Here is a 9,180-nt window from a genome sequence, read left to right on the forward strand (position 1 = left end):
TCTCCCCAGCTTCGATCCTCCGCGGCGCGGCCTCTTTCGCTTCTCCGCCTCGGCATCAATCATGTCCTGGAGGGACGCGATGATCAGCAAATGCTCCCGGATATCGTCGTCGAAGGCTTGCTCGTCCTCCAGCAGTCGGACAAGCATCTCGTCGTCGCTATCCATGTCTGAAGCAAAATCAATGGTTAAAATTGCGCCGCGGCAGATGAGGCAACGAACAGCGGCCAATCGCGCCTACCTGGCAAGTCGTCGAACACCTTGTGTGCGCGGAGGTGGGGCGGATTTGACACCGCGTTCTGGGACGCGCTGGCGAAGCGGCGGCGGCGAAACGGCCGGCGAGAGTGCCAGCTGCGACGACGGTGCCGATTCTCAGAAGAGATCAGCCGTCGAAACAGCCGGCAAATCCAGCGGCGGCAGAGGGGTGGGAGGCGCGGCAAGGAAGGCGCGACGAGAAATAAAAGGCGCGAACCAACGATTATGGAAATAGTCGCCGACAGGTGGGAGCACGCCTTGCTTTTCGTTGTGTCCGGTGTGCCCGGAGCGTCCCCTATATAGCGGGGACGGGCTCGGAGCGCCGGACACCGTATCGGGCCGCGCCGGACAAAAATAGGCTTTGGGGGACGCGGCTGGAAACGTTTTTTTATCCGACGCGCCCCAAATCACTTTAGGAGACGCTTTAGGGGACGTGGCTGGAGATGCTCTAATTTGTATATGTATGGCTGCACTGGCTGTCAAGTCCAAGGATCAATAATATATACATTATCTCTCCTGCAAACCCTTTCTACTTGCATGTAGATAACTATGTATTTATTTATGGGATTTGCTAGTTCTAAGCTAGCTGAGAACTAGCTTCGTGCTCAGTCAAGTCTTACGCCATTTGATTTACATCGTGATTCGGATTAGTCATGAGTAGCAATATGAGTTGCAACTGAGATTTGATGACATCATATGACTGAGAACGAAGTTAGTTCTCAGTCGATTGAGAAATAATCACACCCTTTATTTATACATTAAAACACGTATATAGACAAAGTTAAGTTAATTAATTTAGAACGGATGGAGTACCTCCGTTTCATATTAGCTGTCGCACAATTGTTTAGAATTGCATGTATGTACACACTAAACGCATCTAGATACAAGTATGCTTAGACAATTTTGTGATAGTTAATATGAAACTGAGGAGGTTATTTTGATGCATATATAGGCGCTATAAGCAAAGAAAACATGGTCTGGTTCGATCTGCCTAATTGTTTGCATTTTGCCGTAGTGAACATTGTAGGTGGAGTTCCCATTCATGCTGGCCTAATTATGCTTAGCTCCATGCATGCATGCACTGATCATGTACTACTATCCTATTCCTACGTAGTTAACAACAACTTAACAGCATCCGCGGCTATAGGGGCCATCGTTGTCATCACTTAATGTGTGAGGGAGACCAAAACCTTCATGATGTTTGTCTGCTCACATGGTCGAGAGGGACTGCTATCTTTTATGAGTATTGAGTAGGTACGTATAGCTGCAGATTTGTTAATTTGCTGTCAGCCCTTAAGCTGATACTGACTGTTAACTGACAGAACGCTAACCTATGCTCAGAATAAATTATCTGCAGCGAGAGGGAAACAACTGAGACCAAGCAGTCAAACCTCGACGGAGTACTCGTCTTTTGTGACGAAGTCGTCTGCTTGTCCCACTCCCACCCAACCTGAGTAGATCCAAGATTGTGCCTCCCTTATACGTGTGAGCCTACGTCATCATGCCATCAGCAACCACTGAACCGAAGAGATTACATTAAATTTAAGAAGTCGTTTGGAAGCCAGATTTTCATTTCGTTTGTAGCATTTTGAAATGAATACATGTATTCATTTCATTTACACTAGTAGAAAACTGCTCTTTTGCACCGGTTCATTAGGGCCATATGCACCGGATTGTGAACCGGTGCAAACAATCCGGTGCAAAAGGCCCCCCCCCCCTTTTGCACCGGTTCAGTTACGAACCGGTGCTAAAGGGGGCACCACGTGGCCCTCTGTGGAGCGCCCGGCGGAGGACCTTTTGCACCGGTTCGTAATACGAACCGGTGCAAAAGGGCCACGTGGCCCTCTGTGGAGCGCCCGGCGGAGGACCTTTTGCACCGGTTCGTAATACGAACCGGTGCAAAAGGGTTGTGCCACGGCAGGGTTTTGGTGCCCTTCCCTGCCGCGGCGACTGGCCGCGCAGGGAATTGCACTAAACGCTGCCGCGGCAGACTGCCGCGGTAGGAAATTTACACTAAAACGCTCGCTGCGAACTACGCCTCCATTCGAAACACGTTATAATATAATGCAGACACATATATATAGGAAACCATTATATTACATATATCGATCGAAGTGACACACGTTCATGCATATATATATGTCTACATCAACTTTCAAAATAATTTCTATTCAATGTTGGATGTCGGGCACATAGTGTTCTCCGTCTGGAGCTATAACTTGCTCAAGTAAGAATCCCGCCAGTTCTTCTTGAATTGCCCATACACGCTCGGTTGCTAGAAGACCGTCCCGCAACCGTTGGATCTAATAATTTCAAGAAGGTACGGTGGTCAGTATATATATATGTGTATGTGAATGAAACACAAGGTGATAAAATAAAGTTATGAATGTTGTTTACGTACATCAAGTTGTTCCAAAATTTTGGTCATATGGTGGGTATTCTGGCGAATGAACTCGCAAACGTAGAACCCGCATAAATTATTCCCGTCCTCTTGCCTCAAGCACTTTACGAGAAAAAAGTTCAATCAAAATAATAATCAAGGATGATAATAATGGTATTGAAACTAGAATCAAAGAGATGCGCGGCCTAGCTAGTACTTACCCGTACAGGTTTTATTCAAAGCTCTTTATTCTGTAAACCCGGAGACTTGTTCGCGAACCGTGTCCAAGCCTTCTGGAGGATATCAGCCATGTCCCCCCACGCCTCAAGGGGTTTACTCTTCGAGTCCATGACTTCTACTACTCCGGTGTCGGGTTCAATGACTAGCAGGATATAGTGAAACCTGCGGACACATATATATATGCATAACTCATCAATTACACTTAACACATGGAGTAAGCGAAAAAGATTTAATGTGTGAAGACAGTAACACTCACGCGAAGTTGTAAGGAAATAGTATTGCCCTTTTGTATGAGTTTTTCCTTAAGGCATATACCAAGTTATTCTCCGTGTCCTTGGGAGAGTTGTCGACAGTATACCCATTCACGGTATATGGGTCAATGAACCCAAGATCATAGATTTGCCCCTTGCGGCATTCACGGATCTTCATTCTGCATAATATAGTGAGAGTATAGTTATATGCATGCAATGGACGAGCCGCGGTAGAGACTTAATTACATAAATAATACTTACAGACAGTAGGCACTGAGCAGAGATTTGTCGAGGGCGTCTTGATTGAATAACTGAAATAATTCACAAAATTCGATGTTCATCACGTCAGTTCGCCCGTAGTGCTCATCTTTGATTGCCACCATGATCCAGTTCTGACCGTCCTTACATGCATCCAAGTACCAATTATGCAGTCTTCGCAGTTGTGTCGATAGATTAGGCAACTCCTCAGCTCTGACCAGAGATTGCCCGTACTTGTACTGGTATGCTATTTGGACATCATCCGTCTGAATGAATTCGAGGCGGCTTAAGTACTCGGGAATACTCATATTGTTCACATCTGCCTCGTCTTTGTATAGTGCTACCAACGTCGGATCAATGCAGTCTATGATATTGGGATACACATTGAGCGGGGGGCACGAGTTTTTCTGGGTTCCAAGTTGGGGAACTTGTTTCCCTTCTTCCTTACTTTTTTTCCACCGCTCTTTTGCTACCACATTTGACTTGCGAATAGACCGGTCATAGTTCGATGAAAGACTTGGCTCAGGTTGATGAAGGTTCTTCAGCAGTTTCAACTTCTTTTCCTTGGATATAGCTGGCTCGGGCTCAGGCTGGGGCTTTTTCTTGCCAAACATGGATTTCATGTATTGTTCCTTTGCGATCTTGGCATTTTCCTCAACTGTATAGTCATAAGGTCTCTTGGGAGGAACCTTAGGCACTCTTGGGAGGGGCTCTTGTTTGCGTTTCGGTGATCGGTTACGACTCATTGCCGTAGCGGTCCGCTTTTTGCTCTTAGAATGAGTGGAGGCCTGCGGCGGCGGAGAAGGCTCACGCGGCGGCGGAGAAGGCTCACGCGCCGGCGGAGAAGGCTGACGCGCCGGCGGAGAAGGCTGACGCACCGGAGACGGCTGCATCGGTGGAGAATGCTGGCTCGGTGGATACCTTGTTGGCGCCTTCCAACCCGGAATCACAATGAATTCCTTTCGCCATAGAACTGTAGTGTTCTTGGCTTCTCCCAGCTCTAGCAAATCCCCTTCACCGGCAGGGTGGTCAAGCCTCAGCGGCCCATACCCATCCATAACTTGATCCACCCCGGCAACAGCGTAGCCATGTGGAACCGGTTTGAAGTGGTATCTTTGATCAGGTACTGGCGGTAAGACATAGCCGATCGCCGCCTTGAGCGTTAAGTAGCCCATCGTTTTGAAATGTAGCTCACAAGGTGTCGACTCTGTGATATAATCCACAGGGTAGCGAGGAGCCATCTGCGGATCCACAGGGGAGGGAGCAGCCATATGCGGATCCACAGGGGAGGGAGGAGCCATATGTGGATCCACATCTGCATCATTACCCGGCAGCTCCGTGGAAGCCACGCTGCTTTTCCGCTGAGATCCCTGGCCGGTAGCATCGAATGCAACTTCTTCTATCTGCGGATTAGCTTGAGGTTGGGTGACTGAGCCTGACATTATCATCCTCACTTGCTCCTCTAGCTTAGCAACGCGTTCTTGAACCACATCCTTTTTCCTCTGACGGCTTCTATCGGGATATTTCTTCGTTTCTGCAGGAAACCCAATACACCACGGCTTGCCACCTGGTATGGTTCGTGTTCGTCCTGGGTGTTCAGGATTCCCAAGGGCGCGTGTGAGCTGGTCCTTCTCTCTTTCGGGACGGAACTTCCCATCTTCAACTTCCTTTGCAACATTTCTAAAGGCTTCGATGGGAAGTGGGTTTTCCTGATGTCTTGGTGTATATATACAGTGCCCTTGTGCGTCCAACGTGCCCCCATGCGCGTAAAACCAATCCCTTGACCGCTGGTTCCATTTCAGTACCTCTGGCTGGATCCCCTTTTCAATTAGGTCGTTCTCCCATTTCTCCCACTTAGGCCTGCCAGCCTTGTAGCCTCCTCGCCCCATGGTATGGAAGTACATCTTATTAGCAGCATTTTGAGTGTTGGTGGCTGACCTTTTCTTTGCCCTCTCCGATGTCTTGTACTTCACAAATGCCTCCCAGTGGTCTTTTATCTTCTCATAGGGGCCATTGAAATCCGGAGTCTTATTTTTCTTGATAAAGAAGTTGTCCAATTTCTTCTTGTAGTCGTTGAACTGTACTGCCATCTTCTTAAGAGCCCACTTCTTGACTCTTCGCTGTACGCTATTCAGCTCGGGATCCTCAGGGTCTGGCCTGTCATTCTCACTATCAGAGTCAGCTGGCTCCGGTAAGATGAAATTTACCAGGAGCTTCCTAAACATCAGATTTTTGGATCTCGTGTCGACATAAGTAACTCCTTCGTCCCCCTTTGCAGGTTTCTTCCATTCTTGAGTGGTGATCGGGATGGTGTCCCTAACAATAACTCCGCATTGACTTACAAACTTTTTTGCGTGAGCCTTGGGAGAAATCGGTTCGCCATCTACAGCGATTTCCGTGATGGTGCACCTTTCATGGTCTTCCATCTTTCTGGCCGCGCCTCGTTTAGTTCTGCCAGTAGAGTTTGTTGATCGGGAGGTCTAAAAGAAGAAACAACGTTAATATATGTATATGCACAAATCTCGAGGCTTGGTTAATTAATATATATACACCTCGGCGGCGTGAGCTTCTCCCTCGGAGTCGTCACCTTCTCCCTCACCGGAGCGATCTCCACGGTGGTCTTGCTCATCTCCCTCACCGGAGCCGTCTCCACGGGTTCGCTCGTCTCCCTCGCCAGATTGATTTAGGTAAAGAGAGGTGATATCGTCATCATCACGGATAATCTCCTCGACGAGGTATTCTTTTTCTAGGTCTCGTTCCATAGTTTCTGCAAAGACTTACAAGTTATTCTAATGCTATAAACACAACGAAGCAGTAATTAAGAATAATGCTCAATACATGATCAAATATTAGAGTTACACATATATATAGGTACTAATTAAGGATAATGCTCAAATACATAATCAAAGATCTGAGTTACACATATAGCTCGATCGAGTCCATTTTTATTTAACCCTAATACATCACTAGAACCTCTCAACGGCGCGGACCGGGTCCTGAGCTGCGCCGGCTGAACACCCAAAGCGACGGAACAATAACATGATCATAACTAATGTGAGATCCCTGCATAACTGACCATCTGCCACTATACATGGTGTCTAACGCATACAGGTAACGGCGAACGTGCTCGTCCTCCTCTCTAATACGCTGAGCTACCACCTCCTGCGGCGCCGGCTCCCTCTGAAACGACCGTGGCCCACGCGACCTCCACCATAGAATATCCGGGTCGACGACGGGACCCGGATTCCGCACCAAGGTGCGCGCACCGGAAGATAACACCTCCCAGTGCCACCCCGGCGGAGCCCAGTCCCGGACCGACCCCATCTCCCGCATCTGCTCCAGAATGGTCCTAGCTCCAGGGCGCGGCGGGCGCGGCATCGTATGCAAACTAACACATACAATTTTCTAACTTATGAATATGAATAAAGTCCTTATGAATATGAATAAAGTACTTATGAATTTTTTTGTAAAGTACTTATGAATATGAATAAAGTACTTATGAAAAAAATTGGAACTTTCTAACTAAATTTTCTAACTAAATAGACCTAACTAAATTTTCTAACTAAATAAACCTAACTAAATAAACCTAACTAAATTTTCTAACTACATAAAACCTAACTAAATTTTCTAACTAAAATCTAACTAATTTTCTAACTAAATTTTCTAACTAAAATCTAACTAATTTTCTAATTAGCTAACTACACAAAACTAACACATACAATTTTCTAACTTATGAATATGAATAAAGTACTTATGAATATGAATAAAGTACTTATGAATTTTTTTGTAAAGTACTTATGAATAAAGTACTTATGAATATGAATAAAGTACTTATGAAAAAAATTGGAACTTTCTAACTAAATTTTCTAACTAAATAGACCTAACTAAATTTTCTAACTAAATAAACCTAACTAAATAAACCTAACTAAATTTTCTAACTACATAAAACCTAACTAAATTTTCTAACTAAAATCTAACTAATTTTCTAACTAAATTTTCTAACTAAAATCTAACTAATATTACTAACAAAAAAATTCTAACTAATATTACTAACAAAAAAATTGTAACTTTCTAACTAAATAAACCTAACTAAATTTTCTAACTAATATTTTCTAACTAAAATTTTCTAACTAAATCTAACTAAATTTTCTAACTAAAATTTCCTAACTAATTAAATATAACTAAATTATCTAACTAAAATTTCCTAACTAAAATTTTATCTAACTTAATTATCTAACTAAATCTAACTAATAAAAGAAAAAAAGGAGAAGATGGCCGGCGGCGTCCTCAACTTTGCCGGCCGGGCCGGAGAAGAGGCCGGCGGTGGAGGCGGGCGGCGCGGGAGGAGGAGGCGACGGGTGGGCGGAAGGAGGAGGCGGCAGTGGGAGCAGGCAGCGGCAGGCAGAGGAGGGGGCGGCGGCGCGGATGAGCAGAGGAGGCCGGCCGGAGGGGTTGTGTGTGGCGCGGGAGAGGAGGAGGCGCGCGGGTGGACGGACGAGGAGGCGGCGGCGCGGGCGGGCGGTGGCGCGGGCGCCGGCGCGGGAGGCGGGCGGACGGTGGCCGGCGTGCACAATTTGGCAGCTCGCCGGCGTCCAACTCTCCTCGCGCGAATTGGGGAAGAAGAGGGTGGGCGCGCGACAGTTATAGTCGGGACCTTTTGCACCGGTTCGTGGCTGGAACCGGTGCAAAAGACCCTTTTGCACCGGTTCCAGCCACGAACCGGTGCAAAAGGTCAAAATTTTGGCTGAATTTTTTTGCCTTCTTCCCGCCTTTTTTCTCTGTTTCGTGCGGGATCGAGTTCCCACCACGACGCTGCGCAGGTTCCCGCCACGACGCCGCGCGGGATATTTCCCGCGCCACGCGACGCCGTGCGGGATATTTTCCCGCCACGACGCGCAGCGCGGAGATTTCCCGCCTACACGCCCTCTATAAATATTACGCCCCCATCTCTCCCATTTCACTCATCACAGAACCCTAGCCCATTGCACTATGCCCCCAAAGCCGCACCCGCCGCCGGTGGAGGTGGACCCGCAGCTCGCGGAGATAGAGGAGTGGGAGGAGCTGCAGCAGCAGCTGCTGCGGCAGGAGGCGGCGGCCAGGAGGGCAGCAGCGGATGAGGTGGACCCTCAACTCGTGGAGATAGAGGAGTGGGAGGAGGCGGCGCTAGCGGCTACCATAGAAGCATTTGAGAGGCAGAGTCTCCAGGAGCTGCATAAGCGGCCGCGTGTGGCGGATCTGGATAGTGAGGAGATGCATAAGCGTCGTCGTGAGGAGGAGCTGCGGCAGGAGGCGGCAGCCAGGAGGGCAGCAGCGGATGCGCGGAAGAACTAGTAGAAGTTGTTATTTTAGTTTAAATTTAGTTAATGTTAAATTTCAATAAAGCCGTGTTGTCGTTGTTTTAGGTTTAGTTAACGTATCTTGTTAAATTTCAATAAAGTCGTTGTCGTTAGTTTATATACCCCTTTTATCCCGGTTCCTGGCTTGAACCGGTGCTAAAGATGGTGATACCCCTTTTATCCCGGTTCCTGGCTTGAACCGGTGCTAAAGATGGTGGATTAGTTTATATACCCCTTTTATTCCGGTTCCTGGCTGGAACCGGTGCTAAAGATGGTGGATTAGTTTATATACCCCTTTTATCCCGGTTCCTGGCTGGAACCGGTGCTAAAGATGGGGGCTAAATACGGGGGAGGCTTATCGGTGTTTGCCTTATACGGGGTGGCCTCATCTCGGGGGGGGGATTATCTGGAGGCACATTGCTATATATAGCCCCTCCGGGGAGAGTCCCGCTCGGAAGCTGCT

The 9,180-nt window shown here is 47.4% G+C and overlaps 1 long non-coding RNA gene across 1 annotated transcript; it reads right to left on the reverse strand.

Moving 5' to 3' along the window:
* Positions 1–2,898: 2,898 nt before the first annotated feature.
* LOC127347167 (uncharacterized) lies at positions 2,899–3,666 on the reverse strand. The gene is made up of 3 exons (XR_011744423.1): positions 3,385–3,666; positions 3,129–3,302; positions 2,899–3,034 (listed from the first exon to the last, which is right to left on the reverse strand). It is a non-coding gene; the product is annotated as an uncharacterized lncRNA (long non-coding RNA).
* Between the last annotated feature and the right edge of the window lie 5,514 nt (positions 3,667–9,180).

This window comes from Lolium perenne, chromosome 4 (assembly GCF_019359855.2).
Source record: "Lolium perenne isolate Kyuss_39 chromosome 4, Kyuss_2.0, whole genome shotgun sequence".
NCBI lineage: Eukaryota > Viridiplantae > Streptophyta > Magnoliopsida > Poales > Poaceae > Lolium > Lolium perenne.